A 21,458-nucleotide genomic window follows, 5' to 3' on the forward strand; every position below is an offset into this window, starting at 1 on the left:
TTAAAGTACATATTAATACAAGAGCACATCTCAAACAAATACATAACAATTATAATGTAGTTGACAATGGAAAATTAAAAACACATTTTCCTGATATGTTACAGTGAGAAAAACACAGTTGGAGGATGAAGGAACCTCTCACTTGGAAAATCTAGTCTAGGTAGCACTGCCTTGGGCCACAGTGTTTTAACTGGGAGCCCCACAATGCCGCTGGCATGGAGGTGAGGACATCAGTCTTTAGGTATAAATCAACGTTAAAACAGACCACAGCCATGTTAAAAAAAGGATTTTTTTTTCACCGGAACGGATCATGTCACTAATATCTCACTCCTGTCATTTTCTGAAACTTGGTAGCCCTGTATATAGAGGTACGGGTGACACTGTCTATTATAGTTCACTATTCAATAATTCCCCCGTGCTTATTGTGTGTCATTTTCTTTGTGTGAGGGAGTGTAAAAATTGTCCCCCTGCCTTTGTGCAGCTGGCGCTCTACCATTTGAGCTAATTCCCCTCTCACTGAGAGGATTGGGAGTTGATGAAGTAGGTGAGTGTAGCTGCTCAACAGAACAAGAGTATTTAGTTACTTTGAAGGAGTAAACCAGGAACGCTGGTCAACACAGTGAAACTGTTCTTCATTAAACTATGGTCACAATAGAAAAGACAACTAAACACTATTCAACAATAACAATTTCCTGAACTGTTGGTGTCCATTTTCCAGCTGACAGCAGGTTTATGTTGGAATCCTGTGCAGCCTGATCTCTGGGTTCTTCAGTCCAACACTGGAACCAGAAGGTGTCGTCACCATCCGAGTGTCGCTGGGATCTGAAGATGATTCCTGCTCCATGTCTCCATCCACACAGAGATGTGAGTGGAGAACAGATGAAGTGCTGAAGGTCTTCCCACACTCATCACATCTGAAAACATTCTTCTCATGAACTTGTTGGTGTCGATTAAGGTGAAATATCCTCTTGTAAGATTTTCCACATGTGTCACATTTATGAGGTCTTTCTGATGAGTGGCTGATTTGGTGAGATTTTAACTGTTGATATGTTGTAAAAACTTTGTCACACTGGTCACAGGGACACACTTCATGTCCAGTGTGAGATCTCAGGTGTTCAGTGATGGTTTGTTTCTGTTTATATATTTTCCCACAGTGGTCACAGCGATACAACTCTGTTCTGGAGTGAGTCTTCATGTGCAGCGTTAAATGTGATTTTTGTGCAAAAGTCTTGTCACACTGTTCACATCTGTGAGCTTTGATTCCACGATGAATGAGGACATGTCGACTGAGATTTCCAATTTTACTAAAAGTCTTCCCACATTCATCACACGGGTGCAATTTCTCTCTACTGTGAACTACCTGATGGAGTTTGAGCCTCCACTTTAAAGCAAAATCTTTTCCACACTTGTCACATTCAAACTTCTTAACTCCAGTATGAACGACTCGGTGACTTGTTAAGGTAAAACTGTTGGTATAAGTCTTTCCACACTCATCACAGCTGAATGGCTTTGATCCAGAATGGATTCTTTGATGCCTAGTGAGGGATGATTTAACGCTAAAGGCCTTCCCACACTGGTCACATGTATGTTTAGCTTTAACTCCAGCTTGGCTCTGCTGTTGAACTCTTTGCTCTGAAGTTTTTCTCTTAGATTTGTTTTCTTTGTTGTGGCTGAGCTTCGTTGTCCTGAGAACGTTGAGGTGTCACTTTGTTCTGGCTTCCAGAGTCCTGTAGAACAGTTAGAGATTAAACACAGAGAAGGAACCAAACAAACATTTGTTTCTAAATGTGTTCCTAGAAAGAACAGTGGCTGTTAAAGATGGATCAGACATAGCATTAGGCTTCAGTAGGAGATCAACTTCAATAGAACATCCACATGGACGTCAGGAACCAAATTTTACCAGCAGAACATTGAACAAAGCATCACTGCCTCCACAGCTCAGTGGCAGGATGGACATTAGCACTTGTCTCTGATCAAATGAAGCTTATTTACATCTTATTAAATAATGAGGAGAAAATATGATGAGAAGCTCAGATTGGTTTGTTGAAAAGGAGCAAACAGACAAGTTGTGCTTTAAATGGTAACCTGTCTAACTGATGACCTCCTTCTGATTGTGTTGCTAGTTGCTGTTTGTAACTGTAGCTGTTCCTTTGATGTCTAAATAAACTCTGCACTATGAGCTCAGAAATAAGTCCTTTCACAATAAGAATCAGACTAGTGTTGTGTATGAGATAAGCTCAGTTAAAGGCAGTAACAGAGGCTAACGCTGCTAAAAAGTCAGATCAGTGATGTCACACACAGTGAGAACAAGTTAATCTGAACTGGTTCTAGAGCCACAAATGGAAACAATAAGTCTAACAACAACATGTGATTCTTGGAGGATCTTCTTATTCACACACTGCATTATTAAAGAATATGTGTAAAAGCTGACATTTCTTATCAGGGCTCATCATGTTATGGCTGATCTGTTGTTGTACTTCCTGTCTGTGTCATTGAGCAGTTGGAGGTCACATGTTCCACCAGAAGTCCAGCTGATGTTCAGCTTTAAAGGTGTCCTTCACTGGTTCCACATTCACTGGTTTTGTTCACATTTGCTGAAAGACTTTAATCCACTAATTTCTCACCTTTTCTGAGGAGTCCATGTTTGCTGTCACGGCTGAGTGATTCCACAATTCTCCGTCAGATGCCTCCATTCGCCATCAGCATGGAATCAGCTCCACCTGAAGGATGGAAGAGACAGAATAAAAACCGATAAAAATAAAATCCACTGGTTAAATGCAGAAAGTGACATAATGTGAATGAAACGCTGTCATCGTGAGGTAAAAGGGAAATGTTAAAGGGGACCGTTCATTTGGTGCACCCCAGCACCCCTCCTGGTCCTGAGCTAAACAACATGTTGAAGCGTCCACCTGAAACACGTCTAAACTACCAAAATACTGAGCAGACCAGTTCCCACGTAACGTTTGTGTCTGTGAAGCTACGGCCATTTCTGGTGAAGAGCTGCAGTTGTTCTGTTGTTGTGGACGAGACCAACGATGACAGGGATTGTAGAGTCTGAAACATCATAGGTTCATGATAACTTGATAGCTTCTAATACTGTACAATATTCTGCCCTCTAGTGGTGAAATAACTGATGCATTTGTTTTGTTTAATCATAGTCTAGAATGATGTCATCAGGATGATTTAAATTAGCTTAAATGAAGTTGATCAAAACTTAATCAATAAACCTGATCATATTCAGTAAACCATTGATCACTGAGGGGAAATATGGTGATATTAATGACATATAATTAAAAAGAAACAGTTTTTGTTTAAATATATTTGTAATATATTTCTAAATAAACGAAATTTTAAAAAAATGTGAAAAACACAGAATTTGGAAAAAAAAAAAGATTTTACAGTAGCTAATGACCTTAGTTCCTCTTCAGTTTTAGATGGAAATGGTTCATCATTCAGTTATTAATCAGTTTATAACATGTCCATTTATTAGTGTTTTATGACAATTTGGATAAAAATAAAGAATAATGGAGTGATCAAAAATTAAATAAAACAATACAAAATTACTGGATTACTAAGTTTCTCATGAGAATGCAAAATAAATACATGATACACAAAAAATGTCCACTTAAAAAACTAATAAAACTGATACATTTATTCCTGATTTTAAAGTGTAAAGCAATTTTTAACAATTTGTTATAATCACCTTTTTCATGTCTTGTGAAGAGGTTTTTTCTATCTATGAACAACAAGCTATGGATAATAGTTGTTATAAATAAAATGTGTTTCTGCTGAATCATTTGTGTGAATAAAACACAAGACAAAATATCCCTGAACTTATTGATAAAAGTCAGGTCAGGGTTCCCCACCACAGATCCTGGATCAATACCAGGCCGTAGACCATTTTGTACGACACCGTCCACCTGTAGAACCCCAGGTCCTCTCAAAAACAACAGGCATGAATTATGAACGTACCAAAAGGACAATTCTGGGCAGTAACCGAGACACCAAAATAAACTATTATGCTGATTATTAGTCCCATTGCATTTATGGCCCTGAATGTGTACTAACCTCAGATTTAAACATTGCAATTGTATAAATTAATATCAATGCTTCAAAGAATAAAATAATCAAAAATATTAACTTTTTCATTTAGCATTGGCATTCCAACAATGCAAAATATAAAATAAAAATGAAATGTTTAAGGTGACCCTACTCATACAATAAAGGGGCAGTATTATAAAAATAAATCACTTAATGATTTTTCTAGAGTGATATATATTCCTATACAGTAGCTTCATTCAGAGGTTGAAAAAGTTCTGTTCCCTCTCTCCCTTGTTATTCTACATTTTATTAAAAAAAAAAAAAAAAGTCAGTTCCAAATGGGTGGAAACTCCTCCTCCTGACAATCCTGGCTCCTCCTACCCTATAAAAATGGGAGCTCCTCCCTTTCAAACTATCTCACAGGTAAAACAAACACAGCGGTATAATAGAATATACATTATACTTTGTCATATACTGTATGTAAAGCTACGGACACTAAATGTGTTCTCTGTATTTGAGGAGCAGTGGGCAGCCACGCTGTAGCACCCCAGGGAGCTGTTAGGGTTAATATAAGGGACTGATCAACATCCCACAGTGATGGACCGAGGGAGATTAGAACCATTGAGACTACCATTACAAGCCTGCTCCCTAAACCACCAGTCCCTTTATTTACAGATGGCGACCGTGGCTCACGTGGTAGTGGGGTCGTCTTCTGATCGAGAGGTTGGGGGTTCGATCCCAGTACCTGAATATGTGTCGAAGTGTCCTTGGGCAAGACACTGAACCTAAGTTGCTCCCAGTGGTCGACTGATGCCTTGCATGGCAGTCCTGTCCCACTGGTGTGTGAATGTGAGAGTGATTGGGTGAATGAGCTGATATGTAAAGCGCTTTGAGACTGTTTCAGTGTGGTGATAAAGTGCTATATAAAATCAAGTCCATTTAACATAATATATTTATGTTCAGTATATACATTATCCAGTACATTGCTAAAGTAAAGCACAGTGTGAGAGCTCACAGTTAGTTTCATTTTTTAGTACCCGTTAAACTGCCTTGTATCGCCTTAGACATGATCTGACGTGTTTGTGACCCAAAGCGACGCAGCGGTTGGACAAAACAAATGATTATCACTTTAAATGGACTATTCGTGTAGTTGGAAGAGGAGAGGATGACAAGAAAGTGACTTAGCAGCTTAACACTTTTTCAGAGGGCCAAAACTCTTGAAAACAGGTGAGTTTGGGAAAAAAAAACTATGTTGTTGAGGTTCTTAGAACAAATGGAGATGTGAGAAAAATAGCATGATACTGGACCTTTAAATAATATTAAACAGACCTATAACTAGGGCTGTCTGGCGCGCTTGATCGGTGCACCTGGGCGACTTGTAGCGTCCCCTTGGTGCTACTTAGTTTCCAGGTGAAATAAAAGTGTACATATTAAAAGTTACAGGAGGGGCCCAACAAGATGGTTTGTACCCAGGACCCAAAATGTGGAGCTACGCCCCTGCCTTTCCCCCACATATTAGTCTATTATTAACTTGTTGTTGGCTCCTCCCCTCACCCTCTAATAGCACAATATTACAATTATTATAAAATCACACACACTTACTGTATTATAATGTCTATGACTTGTAAAGACAAAAAAATAAATACATATATCCATATAGACACACATGTGCATCCGTACATACATATATACATACAGTACATGTACATATGTATATATATATATATACATACATGCATGGACATAATATCTATAAATACATAAGAAGATCATTGGTGTCTCTCTTCCCCCCCTTCTGGACATTTACAATTCACGTCTCACCCGCAAAGCCACCAGGATTGCAGGTGACCCCACCCACCCGTCCTACAGCCTCTTCAGCCTGCTGCCATCTGGGAGGAGACTGCAGAGTCTCCGTGCTCGAACGAGCAGGCTCAAGAACAGTTTATTCCACCAGGCTGTCAGGAGACTCAACTCCCTCCCTGCTCTCCCTCCCATTCGTCCACTCATCCCCTTTCCCTTTCCTGCCCCTGCCTCCATCCCCCCTCCGCCTCCTTCCACCCTCTGCCCTCAGTTGTCTAACCTCCTTCACCCCTCTGCCCCCTCTGCCCTCCACCCCCCCCCTTCATCCTGCCACAGTCTGCCCCTACAGGACCTGGCATCACCCCCCTCCACCTCCACCCCCTGCGTGCTCCACTAATTCACGCACCCTAAACTCTGCACAGCCGTCATTGTATTGTTATGCTTTTTGCACACTACCTCACTTTTTAACTTCATCTGCACTCTGTTTATATTATTAATACTGTAATTTATTTATATTCTACCTCATAGTAATTTATCCACATTCTACCTCATTGTTGTTCGTTATTTGTTATTTGTTATGTCTTTAGTTAAGTTATTTGTTGTATAGTATTGCTAGTTGTTTTTTTTTGTGTGTTTGTGTGTGTGTTTTAAGTGCTCTTTTTATGCACTGCAGGTTTGCACTGGGGGTTGGGGGGGATTGCTATTTCATCTGTGCTGTATGTTTAACATGGGGCATATTTGACATTAAAGAACCTTGAATCCTTGAATCCTTGAATAAATGTATCTCTCTCTCACACAGACTCAAATCTTTTCTCTGCAGAGTTTGTTCCTGGAGGTCTGCTGTCCTTCCTGTTTCAGATGTTGGTCAGTTCTTCATCAGTGTGTGTGTGTCTGCTCTGTGACTGTGTGTGTGTGTGTCTGCTCTGTCACTCTGTGTGTGTGTGTGTGTGTGTGTGTGTGTGTGTGTGTCTGCTCTGTGACTGTGTGTGTGTGTGTGTCTGCTCTGTGACTGTGTGTGTGTGTGTGTGTGTGTCTGCTTTGTAACTCGGTGTGTGTGTGTGTGTGTGTGTGTGTGTGTCTGCTCTGTGACTGTGTGTGTGTGTGTGTGTGTGTGTGTGTGTCTGCTCTGTGACTGTGTGTGTGTGTGTGTGTGTGTGTGTCTGCTCTGTGTGTGTGTGTGGTGAGGACTCCTCCCCCCCTCATTCCTTCCCAGTATAAAACAAATGAAACCAGTTTACCCTCATTCTGCTGTGATGCATCACCAGTTACTGTAATTAAATACACCAACAGCTAAACCTGTCTTTGTTCCAGAGCCTTTTCAGATTTGAATGTAGTCCTAGTAATAATAATCATATTAAAAACACACTTCAGATCAGGCTTTACACCACCAGGATGTTTGGGACAATCACAGTTACAGTTTTTCTCAGTTGTTAAACATAAATACTGCTATTTGAGAAACAATGACCACAACATGGAACTCATGCACCCCTCTACTATGATTTATAATTATCAATCAGAGCTTCAGCATAAAAGGACAACAGGTGAGTGTTTCTGTTTTGGACCAATGGATGCCAACATTAGAAACAGAGGCGGAGCCAGAGGAGTGAGAGGAAGAGGAGGAGGAAGAGGAAAGCAAAGGACTGTAATCTCTGATGAGATCTGAACCACTTTGGTTGATCATGTGATCAATCATGGTGTTACAATGAGGGAAATCCCCACATTGTTCACACACTCAACTTTGAATGAAAAAAAAAAAAAAAACATTCTCTACGCTGGAAAATATGGAAATAATTGCTTTGTGAATGAGCGTCAAACAATTTAAGTTGTGCACAAATTAATATGATTTTGCCAAATTAAAATATTTTCATTATTCCACATTTCTTAATGCAGTCCAAGTATGATCTATACTATGAGCTAGTGTCTATATAGACAAGAGAAAGGTCATTCTACAGGGTCATATCTCATCACCATATATGGAATCACCTTGCTCTAGAAATAGATGAGAAAAAGACAACCTATCAATCAGTGAAACAGGGAGCTTGTTGTTTGACCCCCAAGTTTAAATATATCTCAGTGGTACACTGACTCAAAAATGAAGGCCTCTAAGCTCTTTGCTGTGATGTATAAGAAACAGTTCATCTTTGTTTAAAAGAGTAAAAACCTTTTAATATCAGGATGTTAAATACTTTGATACACTTTAAGAGCGTTAGCTGTTAGCAGCTAGCAGATCGTTAGCTGTTAGCAGCTAGCACTAAACAGAAACAAATAAAATAAATAACTAGCTTAACAAAAAGATGCTGATCGCATGGCAACAGTGGTCTATTAATTTATTTCATTGTAAATTAACGTCATTTTAAGATAACTGTGTATTTTAATGCAAATGTAAATAGTGACGTCACAGTTTTATACAATTAGGAATACCTTGATGTTGATGTGTGTTCATTACTGATATTTTATTATTTAATGTTGAATCTGGAAGTTTTGGATCTTTTCACAAAATATGAATGTCAATAGTAAAAGATTTTAGAATTAATAATAATACTTGATGAGCTAAATTATCACTAGAGACACTTTAAATGTTTCTATTTAGTATCAAAGTTACAGTTTGTACTAAAGTCTTCAAGCTGCAGCTGTTTAAGTTCAATTATTGTTGTTTTTATTTTGGTTAAAGCTATTAGTGCAATGCCTTTAATCTAATAATATTAATAATATGTATTTTGAACTAAGATCTTTATTTAAATTAACTTTTATTTACTTGTTTGTGTTCTTTTGTGTGTGTGTGTGTGTGTGTGTGTGTGTGTGTGTGTGTGTGTGTGTGTGTGTGTGTGTGTGTGTGTGTGTGTGTGTGTGTGTGTGCGCGCTGGGACTCTAACACACCCTCATTACTTCACTGGATAAAATATGTAGAACCAGTCCAACCTGAAGCTGCTCCACACCCACACACGCACACCCACACCCACACGCACACGCACACGCACACACACACACACACACACACACACACACACACACACAGACACACACACACAGACACACACACACTTCTTTACGTTGCCATCAAGTGTGACATAGAACGATGTTCACACAAATAATAATAATAATAATAAATAAGTTTTAGCAAACACATTTTCATTATTTATTTCACGTTTCTCATATTTAGCACATTTTCCTACATTTAACACAACATTTAACCACATATATAGAGGTGTAAAAAAAGCATTAAATCTAAATATTTAAATCTAAATCTAAATGGTATATGTTATATCTAAATGTTAAATCTTATATATAAATGTTAAATGTTAAATCTAAATGTTAAATCTAAATGTTATATATCATATCTAAATGCTTAATTTTATATTTAAATGTTAAAAGTTAAATCAAAATGTTAAATGTTAAATCTAAATGTTAAATGTTAAATCTATATCTAAATGTTAAATGTTCAAGTTAAATGTTACATATGCTAATTGACCCCCGCCCCTTGTAGGAAATACACCGAGACACAAGCAGCCGATCCCACCCACCTCTTCACCCTTCACCGATGCCTGCCTGGGTGATCATGGCTGGTTCTCTCCATGCGGCGGAGATCGAGCGCAGGCGGACGAGCTGCCCTTCACAGTATACAGTAAACAGTGCTAATGGTACGACCCACATGTGCTGCTACAGTCTGAACTGTGGATGTGATGTGGAGCAGGAGATAGAAAGCAGCTTGTCTTTCCTCAAGAAAGGAAAACCAGGACAAAAAGTCAAAGAAAGGGAGAGAAGGTGAAATGAGGGAAAACAACTGTTTACTCAGTTCTTCAGAGATTTAAAACACTCACATCTTTTTTAGACAATATATTATTTAGTTTGAAATTAACTACGTGCACTCTCACACATTTAATTGCTGGAACATTCATTTTGGACATTAAATCTTAATTGGAAATAAAGTTATTTAAAAAAATATATATTTTGAATATGAAATTTTGCTGCCACTAAGTCTTAAATAGGTATAGCCAGAGTGTCCCCATGATTCTAATCATTTTATATTTACCTTTTATTAACCTTTGTACACGTTTGTTTTGTCTGTGTGTTAGTTATACCCCCTCCCCATAAAAAAATCAATAAATAAATAAATAACAATAAAAAATTACCAGCTGCCCTTTAAATTGTAGCAAAAATATGCCACAAACACAATATTCAATAAACCATTAAAATATAGTAAAACAGATTTATAAAATACAAACAATGGATATGGAGTCATTAGGTTAATGCAGTTTTTTTCAACCTTGGGGTCAGGACCCCATATGGGGTCAGCCTGAATTTAAAATGGGGTTTAAATGTCTCATAATTGGTTAAAAAGTAGGTAAAAACTGATTAAAGTTCTATTTTTAAAGATTTTTGAATTATTGTTTTTCACATACACATCACACACAATAAATAACAAATAACTGTATCCTATACTTAATCGTTCTCAGGGGTCGCTGGACATTGTGATATTAACTCATTCAGTTCCAGCCATTTTCAGATTTTCTACCCCCTCAATGCCAGCCGTTTTTGAGCATTCTGACTGATTTTAAAGACCCACAGAATATTTTCTACTATGACTATCTGAATTCTGAATTCTGAAAGATTGAAGCCTCGACTGTCATGAAAAAAAAAAAAAAAAATTGTTTCTGGCTCGTTTCGTTCTTTTGTAATCAGCCGTTGAATAGAGCAAGTTTTACACAAATCTTCAGTTTCAGAGCAAAAAACTGAGAAAAAAAGCCTTTTTCTTACAAAAAACCCTGTCAGTGACTTTAAAGGTATTTTTTTGCTTTAGTGACAACTCTAACATCTGAACATTGTTTCCTTATAGAAAACAAAAAAAGGGCAAAATGATTATTATTTATCTATCTTGGTCTTTTAAATGCTTTTAATCCATATGGATCCTTTTATTCTATCCTACCTGCTGTTTAACTTAGTGATTTACAACTGACAGCTAGTCTCTCCCTCCATGTTAAAGCACATGTATCCAGTGTTGTATGATATATCATGTAGAACATATAATAAATAATAACTCTGCTTAGATTGAGGAACTTTACTCTCTCATTCTTTAAGTTACAGTGGGGGCTGAACATTTCAAGCTGCATTTTCAATTTATTTTGACAGGTCCATAATACAGCTTTAGAAACTTATCTTACAGAAATGAAAAATAATAATAAAAACAGTTAGATTGATACATTTGTTTTCATTCCTTATTTACGAAGCAAAACTCGAGACATTCTGTATATAAATATATATATATATAATTATTTTTTGCTACCCCCCAGCAAGAATCTCAAACTCTGCCTATGGATCCAGTTAAAATGATTGGTTAATAAGTGTAATAAGTCTTTAGTTTATTTTACAGGAAGTTCACAGAAGTGTCTGACCTTGTTTACGTTTCCAAGATTAAGATTGTCTCTTTGTTTTGAAAAAAAGGAAATGTGGTGTAAAGGTTCTCTTGAGCGTTACCTAGAGCTGTTGTTATGATCAGCCAATAGAATCTGTGTAAAGAGTCACATGATTAAAGGCCAACAGGGTAAAGGAGTTTAGAGTGTAAAATAAAGATTTTAATATGACGACACAGCCTGACTCCTGTGTACATTCCTCTAAATAAAAGACGTGACACACCAAAAACATTGACTTGTCCAAACCTGCTAAAGTATCAAGTTACGTGATCCTCTCACATACATTCATGTCCTCAGGGTGAGGTTAAAACCAGTCCAACCTGTAGCTGCTCCCCATGATGAGTTTAAAGCAAACACACACACAACTGTAATATTTCTCATCAACACACTGAGCCTGTCATGCCCTCTACCTCTGGCATCTCCTGAACTGGTCCGTTGGCACCATCTGGTGGTCTCCATGCCTCACTATCCAGACTACTCAACTCTAATCATCAGGATTGCTTCCAGCTGCGGCGGGGAGTGGTCACACCACTACTTAAGACACCGGCAGACCACAAACCGACGCCAAACTGTAAGCATTGCAGACTCTGACCCTCTCAGCCGATGGGAGCTCTCCTGCTTCCTTCCCTCCTGGAACCATCATCACCGCTGGAATCCCTCAGCTCACTCCACCCTTCAGCTGGTTCTTCCCCACTCCTGTGCCAGGCTCCTTCGTTTCGGCCGCGTTGGCTGCAGCTCGAGCGTCTCTGTGTTCCTGCCCATTTGGGGTTCAGAGGTTTCCTTTGTTAGTTTAGTCATTCTGAGTTAATGCCTTTAGACCTAGGGTTCTGTTTTTTCATCAGTAGTTTCCTGATCGTTTTCAGTTAATCTTAGTATTAGGTCTCCCTCAGTTAGCTCAGCACTTAATTTCTCCACCACCCCACTTAGGGCGCTGGTAGGTTTTCTGTTGTATTCAGTTTTTGTGAAATAAATCAGTTAATTGTATCTGTGCCTCCTGTTGTGCTGTCTGCGCTTGAGCCTCAGTTCCGTCTCGTGACAGAGCCAATACAAATATTACAGTGAAGAACAGTTTTTTTCAATCATTTTAAAAAGGATGGATACATCTCAGTCATACATTTCAACAGTAGAAGCTTCAACACAAACCTGTCAAAAATCAAACCTTGTTTAAAACTGTTAATGGGTAAATTTACAGTAACAGTAATCTCTGAAACTTGGTAAATGCTGGGGTTACACAGAACCCCGACGATACGTTATGAACATCAGGAGTTTATATTTGTTATTGTTTTTTTTTTTTTTTGTCACGGGGTAAAATAATATATCATTGTAGAAATGGAAACAAAACAATAATAATAAAAAAAAAAAAAAAAACTAGTAGTAGTATTTTTTTTTTGTTTTTTTACATGTGGTGATTTTAACATTGATTTTTTTAAACCCAAAACACAACAACATTTATTAACTCAATGTAGATCATGAGCCTTTACCTATTAATAACACATCCAACCAGGATAACTACTCATAGTAAGACACTAATAGACAATATTTTCACTTATGGAATTATTATTAATAAAAAATACTATCCAGAACTTTAAAGGATCAAACAAATAAAATTTAGGATAATTAAACAAAAAAAAAAGATAAGTGTTTGATTTTTTAAATCTAACTTGATGAAACAGGATTGGAAAACAGTCTATGTTGACCATGTGGAAAAAAGCCTATGAAACATTCATATCAATAAAAAATTATTCTCTGGTAAATAAACTTTTAAAGTTTAAACTTGAAAAAAAGCCATGTTTAAACTAAAGCTTTAATAAAAGCATGAATAAAAATAAAATGGATTATACAAAGACCTACAAAGCCACACTAACAAGAATGATGAGAATCAACAGAAAGGAATACGACAGCAATTTACTGATGGAAAACAAAAACCACATGAAAATACCAGAGACTCTCAGAGAACTCCTAACTTAGCCTAAACATTGCTAGCAAGGAATCTGAACTTAACAGTGATTCATGAAGCCTTTGATACAGTTAACTACCAAATCAGTGACCTGAAATTGTGTTTATTTGTACTTACCTTGTTTGATGAAAATGATGAACTTATTTGCCTTGTGTTTTATGTTCAAAGGTTTTTATTCTTTCTTGTCACTGGAAAGAATAAAAATAAGAACGAGTGAAATCCTGAGTCTGATCAAGTTCTTCCTTTTTGAAGTGTGTGAAGCCACAATGTTATAAAGACACTTTGACACATACATTAACACCAGAGGCGTAGCTTACCATTAGGCAAAGCAAGCAGCTGCCTGGGGCCCCCTAAGCCACCAGCCCCCCCCCGAGGGCCAACAAATTTGACACAAAGAGCCCAGAGAACGAACAAGTTGCAGTGACAACTTGCTGTCGGAAATTTCCTGACTGGGCCCCCTCTGCTGAGCCAACCCCTCCCCTCCTGTCTGTCAGTGAGGGAGCGGCTCATGCAGGCTGTGTGCTGAAAAGGAGGAAGAGGAGAAAACAAAGCAGGACAACAATGAGTGTAAAAAGTGACTTTAGCTGTGTGACAGTCCTTAACTTACTGTAAGTCTCATGTGTGGAACTAGTTTACCGTGCTAACAGGCTAGCATCACTGTATCACAGTCAGACAACATGCATCCCAGCGTTCTATAAATCAAAATGTAATTGAGTAGTACTTTCATCTAAATAAAAATGACTGTTTAAATGACCAAGCTGACCTAAGAGATACAAAATTATTGGTATTTGTGTGAATGTGTGAAAAAATGTCATGTAGCCTACTTCCTACCTAAGCAACTCTGTGTATGCACTGTGCAGCCAGTCAGTGAGTAGTATCATTTCAGGCAAAACAGTCTAAATGACATATATTTGATTTTAACTTGACTTGGCTAAGTTGGACTTGTTTTAACAGTGCCATAGTGGTGTAAATATGTTATAAAAGAATGATGTGTCTCGTCATCTACTGTATAACTAAATTATATTTATTTATTTCCCCTTTTAACTCAGGATCACTAAGAAGGTTTGTTCAATAAAGATATGGAAGACCTGATCACTGCTTTTGCACAAGCCACGTCTGGAAAACACCACTGCTAGAGCCAATGAAGCATTTGTAGTTGTTGAACATCCAGCAAAATCCAGTTTTTCACTTTTTTGTCTTTAGTACTTAACCTCATTTTTATTGCACATGTATCATGTTTAATCGTTGTTGTTTTTTTCTCTAAAGTTGTGCACGTGTAAATATTTGGTGCCAACTGCAGACAATGCACTATGTAAACTTGTGTACAAATTTAATACTTTTTATTATTCTATACTTTTGTAGGTACATTTGACTGTTTTGTTTTAAAGGATATGCAGAACTTCAATTAAACTGGAGACCAAGAACAGCGGTGTATAACTATATATTTTTTTTTTCCTACCACTTGCAAATCTGTAGCTCAGACTACACTCCCAACCAATTTGGGAGTCGTGCACAAAGCCAGGCCACTTTGCTTCCACATCGGTGATGAGGTAGGAGGCATCACATATGATCTTCACAGTGCAGAGGATGACATGGGTTGCAATGAAGTAGAAATACATTTCCATGTGAATGAGTGATCACTGTTCTACCTGGCTGTAAAATGATTTCCTATTCACATAGTCTGCCTCATTTTCTGATGGAGCAATTTGGAATTTGTGTTCCATCCACACAGCCCAAAACATGTGGGATCCCTGCCAAATTAGAGCTGATCAAACTACTCACCCATCTGTGTGGTTGCAGCACAATGCATGTCATTTAAATAATACAGTATACAATTTGTACTCACCTGCAATCCTGTAGAATTCACCCTTTGTATTAGCCACAGGCTTGTATCCTGGGAACTTCATAAACAAAGGAAGTAGGTATTTTAGTGCCAAAACAATCTTTCTGATGAACCTGCTTACTGTTGATTTCCCAAGTGCTCAGCATCCATAATATTTTAAAGGAACCTGTCGTTATCAAAAAAAACAAAGCGGCACACAAGATTTGTGTGGATGTGAACACACATCCGTAGTGTGTAACGTTCCTAATCTGTGGTCTCATAAGATCAAGATAAGATGGCCGGGGTCGGTAACCTATGTGTATCAAATATGAAACTATTTGAATTTTGTATATGAGTTATAGCGGTTTTCTATTATGATGTGCACCATCTGAGAACGCAAAGTATGATGGGTAATTTTGACATTGAGCCCAGGTTTGGGATAGACAGTCAACATGTTTATCAGTTATGAGGGTGTTTGACCTTTGCAGTTGAGTTATATCAAAACGCCATTAACCCAAGATGGCCGACTTCCTGTTTGTTTTGGGCAGGGTCATAATGTAACTTTCTGCTCATCTTGGGGGTAAAAATACATGTAAATTTGATGCAAATCCATTCAAAAATTTTTATTTTGCTTTTATTTGTTTTAGAAATGTTGATTTGCTGTTGTACTTTACAGTGCAGAGATGTGAGTCATATGGAAGTTCACCTCAATATGTGCAGCCGTGCCCAATGCCTACCTACCTCTACTCAACCTATCCTAGTCACTCCTTCTCGTTCCTAACCTGCTTCAACAGCTGCACCAGTTCCCACTCTTTCACCTAAAGTACAGTCTAAAAAATGGTCAATCATCCTCACTGTAGCCTCTTATTATTCTGAATAAATGTCCCTACACATAACCAAAAGAAACACACAACACCATCACCTTCAGGAGGAACCTGGTAGACTACGCTCCTCATCATCAATGGTGACCTGGTGGAGAAAGTATGGTCCTTCAGGTTCCTGGGTGTTCACATCCAGGAGGAGCTCTCCTGGGCCACCATCAGAGCCATCCTCTCTGACCCCTCCCACCCTGCTCCCCTCAGAAGAGATACAGATCAAAGCTGGGTAATAATCTCTGATAAATGGAAGCTAATGTCATACATCATTTTTTATTTTAGTTATGTTACAAGGAAGCCTGCTACTACCTTTGTACATTTTCAGTTTACATACTTCTTCCATTAGTTTAATAAAGGATAATGAATGGTAATTTATCACTTTTTTTCTAATTACAAATAATATATTTTTATACAGTGAGTGGACACAGTGAATACAACAGATATGTTGTGAATAAAACATGCATCAAAATACATTAATAATCGATTTAAAGTTGAATCGTAATCGAATCATGAGGTGCCTAAACATTCCCACCCCTAACACACAGTAGAGCTTTAATCTGGCCGGAAAAGAAGACTCGGCCCGAGAGAACACAGCCCGAACCTGTTCGACCAGAATGAAACCAATGTCTCTTTAAGCCCGAACATGTTTCAACTCGACAGTATTCACAGTCGTGCGCATGCATGTAGAATGATCCGTTGCGAGTTTTAGAAACATGACGAGTAGCTTCATGTACGCTACGTCTGGTTGAAGCTACACTGTTTATATTGAACGGTGCACACAGGCAGCATCGGGGGCAGCTCGTGTGTAACAAACAAACAACTAATTGAAAAAGGAAAAACTGAAAATCCCCCCTATGTTGCTGAAAATTGAACGTAGTGGGCGCCGTCGCTCCTTAGGGGAGCAAAATTACAATGTTGGGGGCCCCTACGCTCAACAGCTCTAATGTGATTCCGTTCCAGTCGTTTCCTGTGATGGTCGGAGACATGGACAACATAGGAAGTCTGAACACACAAGTCATCCACCAGTTCTCAACTGCTATTCGCTCCAAAGTAGCCATCCAGGTATAGCTCCGCCTCTTCCACACTTCCACAGCCATCTAGGTGTAGTTCCGCCCCCTCATACTACCACAGCCATCTAGGTATGGCTCCTCCCCCTCTTACTACCACAGCCATCTAGGTATGGCTCCTCCCCCTCTTACTACCACAGCCATCTAGGTATGGCTCCTCCCCCTCTTACTACCACAGCCATCTAGGTATGGCTATGCCCCCTCTTATTACCACAGCCATCCAGGTATAGTTCATCCCCCTCTTACTACCACAGCCATCTAGGTATGGTTCATCCCCCTCATACTACCACAGCCATCCAGGTATAGCTCCTCCCCCTCTTACTACCACAGCCATCTAGGTATGGTTCATCCCCCTCATACTACCACAGCCATCCAGGTATAGCTCCTCCCCCTCTTACTACCACAGCCATCCAGGTATAGTTCCACCCATTCTAACTACCACAGCCATCCAGATATGGCTCCGCCCACTCTCACTTGTGTGCGTGTGTGTGTAGACACAGCAGTAGAAGTTCGTGAACTGGCAGTGTGACGTGGAGTTTCCAGGTCAAAACGTCACTTCTGCGGTGACCTTTGGAAATCCAGATGTTGTGGTTGGTTCTGGTAGGATTGAGTTTTATTTAAAGTGACAGTAACATAAACATTGAACACATGCTAACAGTGATTGTTGGTGTGATTGAGGTATGGTGGTGAACCATTACGCCAGCTCTGGCTCTGGGTGAAGAACTGGTTTACCATCGTAGACCAGGAGAGGAAGGAACTGTCACCTCCCTGTTGGGCAGATACACAGGTAAATACACACACATTTATTAAAGCAGTTGTGGTTAACATGTTTACAGGTGAAAACTACGTAGCTACGCTAACTGTGGGAGGAGCAGGAGCACATGCTACATACTACCACAAAGCTAACGACCAGGTACATACCCATCATTGTTTATTATATTATTAGGGATGCATCGATACTAGAGCTTTCCCAAACCATTATATTTTAAACAATGTAACGATTAATTAACATCAAGGATCTCAAACCATCCATTTTAACAATCATTAACTGTCTGTTTATGCTCCAATCACAGCTGAGGTCAGTTTAATACTTTAATCCACTCATTATCTGAGTATTATGTATTACTAGTCCACTGCCCGTCTGAAGTATGTATTCATATAGTGGGAGGAGCTTAAGTAGAGTTACCAATTATGGCCAAATGAGTATGTGTTTGAAGGTTGGATGTACATAGAGATGTACATACTCTGTACTCTAGTGTTATAAAGGGTTTATTTGTGGGTGTAAAGTAAAAGTGTGTGATTTATCTGGTTTAATTCTATGAGACATGAACATGATAAATGTGTTTGTTGTTTTTACTCATTTTTATATATTTTTTGTTTTTGTATTTTTCTGTAATGTATGTTTATTGTAGTCATGTGTATTTTTGCATCTTTCTGCTGTCGTTTTGTGTACTGTTTGTATAAATATTTAGTTTTTTGTTTTATTTTACTCCTTTAGTAGCATTTGGCCTGCTAAGTATCTGCATTGCTGTTTTTAAAGCATTTTTTTGTTTTTAAAATCACTTGATTTTTCAAAATTTTTTGTGCAGGCAAAGTATTTTAATATTAAGGTCAACGTGCTTTAAAGTTTCCATTCTAAATTTACCAAGTTTTGTTTTAAATACATAATTTCATATCTATCCAAAATTTACGCTAATTTATTAACAAAAACAAACTAATAAGCAAATCAACTAATTTTGTTCTAATCACTGGCTAGTAGTTGTTAATGTGGCATACATGGAATAAATACTAAATAGTAAAATTAAAAACTATAAAAGGTTAACAGTGAACAATAAACACAAATATCCTTTTGGATTCAAATCTATTTAAAATGACGATTTCCAATAATGACAAACTAAAGTAAATGTATAATTGAAATAATTGTTCATGGCTTTTGTTTATAATTCTAATGTTAATGCTCAGATCGCTCATTATTCTGATAATATTAATTAATGTGGCCCATCCATCAGACAAACACAGTTTTGTGGCGAGAGCTAATCAATAGGGCAAAATCCAACTGTCTTGTGTAAAGCTAACTTTTTACAAAATGTGGAATAACAAGGTAGGCTAGAAGGATGTGTTATGGCAATTTTTATATTCATCATCATATCGTCAAATGTATGTTCATGTGTACAATTTGTCATGTTTTAATACATGATGACTCCATTACTCTTTGCACTTTTGAACAGCTGAATCATGTTAGATTAAACAGTACAGATCGTATTGTACTCAGTGCAACACAGCTGAAGCCAAAACTCAAACTCACATGCAGATATACACGAATGCACACACTATCAAGGACAGATAAGGGTGGCGCCCAATCTTCCTCATAATATACACGTCTTCATCATCCTCAAATGTTTCCACTGTTGCATCTGACTCCCCCCTTCTCCTTACCTCAGGGTGGAACTTCTTCTGTTATCTGTATAAAAGCTTAAGCTTTGGAACTGTTAAACAGAGCGGGTCTCTGTCTTCGGATCGTCCGCCCGGGCGGTCACCAATTTTTGTTCCACTTTGTACTCTTTTTACTTAGTTTTATAATAAACCTTTTTTATAAAATCATCAATGCTTCGCCTGGACTCCATCACTCAACCAGAGCAATAAATCATGTCTCCAAATGAGGTCAACCGCAAATTTTGCCGTAACACGTTACACAACAGATGGATTCATTCAGGATTGATATATATTTATATATTATGGGTTGAACGACTTCTTCATTTTAAAGGTCGACTTTTTGTGCACACTAGTTGAGTCGATGACATCACCGAGAGCCGAAGCCGAGCTGAGTGACAGCCGAGTGCAAAAAAAAAAAAAAAAGGCAGCCGAATGTTGGTGTTGTGCCAAAATCTGTGACCGCAGGTATACGACAGTTCCAACCCCTGTGGCTTCTCGGTGGACATTTACTCCCCCTTAAACTTTTAAGCATTAACTTCACCCACCAGAGCATCTAACGCTGAAAACTACCACAACACCATCACTGTTTAGTCCTTCAGAAATATTCACTGTTACATTTTGACAACATTCAAAGATTTGCATCAATACGATTGGCCCATAGAATGTGACAGAACTGTGCACCAGCATCTCCTAAGAACTTTGTACAGTTGACTTCTGCTGTGACAACTAGAAGCACACGAGCCTCCACCAGGGGGCAGTGTACCATAGCCACAATCATCCTTCTCATAGAAAGAACAGCCACTCTCACTGATCAAAGGCTTTTTAAAGCACAGTCATGTACACAGTAAGGAAATAAGGGTTATTTATTATCGGTAATTGTTATTAATTGAATTTTAACTCTAGTATTTGAGAATATAATTGTAAATTACTTTCAGGGGACAATAATAAATGAAATTTGAAAAAAAAATGGCAGTCACTGTAATTTTAATTAAACATGGATAACTTAAGATGTAATTGTAATTGAAAAACGTAATTGACCCCAACCCTAGAAAGTGTAACAAACACATACGTTGAATTCTACCCATAATAACGTATAAATCTCTAGCTACGTGTAGTGTAACGCAGTGGCTCCCAAACCTTTAGTGCCCATGGTACACCAACGGACATGTATAAATCTGAAGACACACATATTGTGTAAAATAGCCTTTATAACACGTGTTATCACTCATATCATGTACAATATCTGTAAATGTGAATAATTATTTACTAATGCCAAATTAAATATGACAAAGAGAACTATATTACTCATTAAATATTTATTTACAAAACATTAAATCATTAGGCATAGAGTTTGCCTCTGTATTATGAAATGAGTGAATACAAAATTATCCTGTGACTGAAAATGAAGGCAGAGCTTCATCTGAAGTGTTGGTTTGCATTATTATAGTGCATTCCAATGTGTGTGTGTGTGTGTGTGTGTGTGTGTGTGTGTGTGTGTGTGTGTGTGTGTGTGGGTGTGGGGCAGCTTCAGGTTGGACTGGTTCTACAAATTTTATCCAGTGACGTAATGAGGGTGTGTTAGAGTCCCAGCACACACACACACACACACACACACGCACGCACGCGCGCACGCACGCACACACACACACACACACACACACACAAAAGAACACAAACAAGTAAATAAAAGTTAATTTAAATAAAGATCTTAGTGACAAGTTCAAAATACATATTATTAGATTAAAGCCATTGCACTAACAGCTTTAGCCAAAATAAAAACAACAATAACTGAACTTAAACAGCTGCAACTTGAAGACTTTACTACAAACTGTAACTTTGATACAAAATGAAAACATTTAAAGTGTCTCTAGTGATAATTTAGCTCATCAAGTATTATTATTAATACTAAAATATTTTACTATTCACATTCACATTTTGTAAAAAGATCCAAAACTTCCAGATTTAACATTAAATAATAAAATATCAGTAATGAACACGCATCAACATCAAGTATAAAACACAAACTGTGACATCACTATTTACATTTGCATTGAA

The 21,458-nt window shown here is 38.0% G+C and overlaps 1 long non-coding RNA gene and 1 pseudogene across 1 annotated transcript; one reads left to right on the forward strand and one right to left on the reverse strand.

Annotated features, from left to right (window-relative positions):
• Positions 1–1,667: 1,667 nt before the first annotated feature.
• LOC114459208 (uncharacterized) lies at positions 1,668–13,471 on the reverse strand. Its single transcript, XR_003673267.1, has 3 exons — positions 13,324–13,471; positions 2,625–2,720; positions 1,668–1,727 (listed from the first exon to the last, which is right to left on the reverse strand). It is a non-coding gene; the product is annotated as an uncharacterized LOC114459208 (long non-coding RNA).
• A 3,344-nt stretch (positions 13,472–16,815) lies between these two features.
• LOC114459202 (mitochondrial import receptor subunit TOM40 homolog) lies at positions 16,816–20,985 on the forward strand (annotated as a pseudogene).
• Positions 20,986–21,458: the final 473 nt, after the last annotated feature.

This window comes from Gouania willdenowi, unplaced genomic scaffold, assembly GCF_900634775.1.
Source record: "Gouania willdenowi unplaced genomic scaffold, fGouWil2.1 scaffold_273_arrow_ctg1, whole genome shotgun sequence".
Taxonomy (NCBI): Eukaryota; Metazoa; Chordata; class Actinopteri; order Blenniiformes; family Gobiesocidae; genus Gouania; species Gouania willdenowi.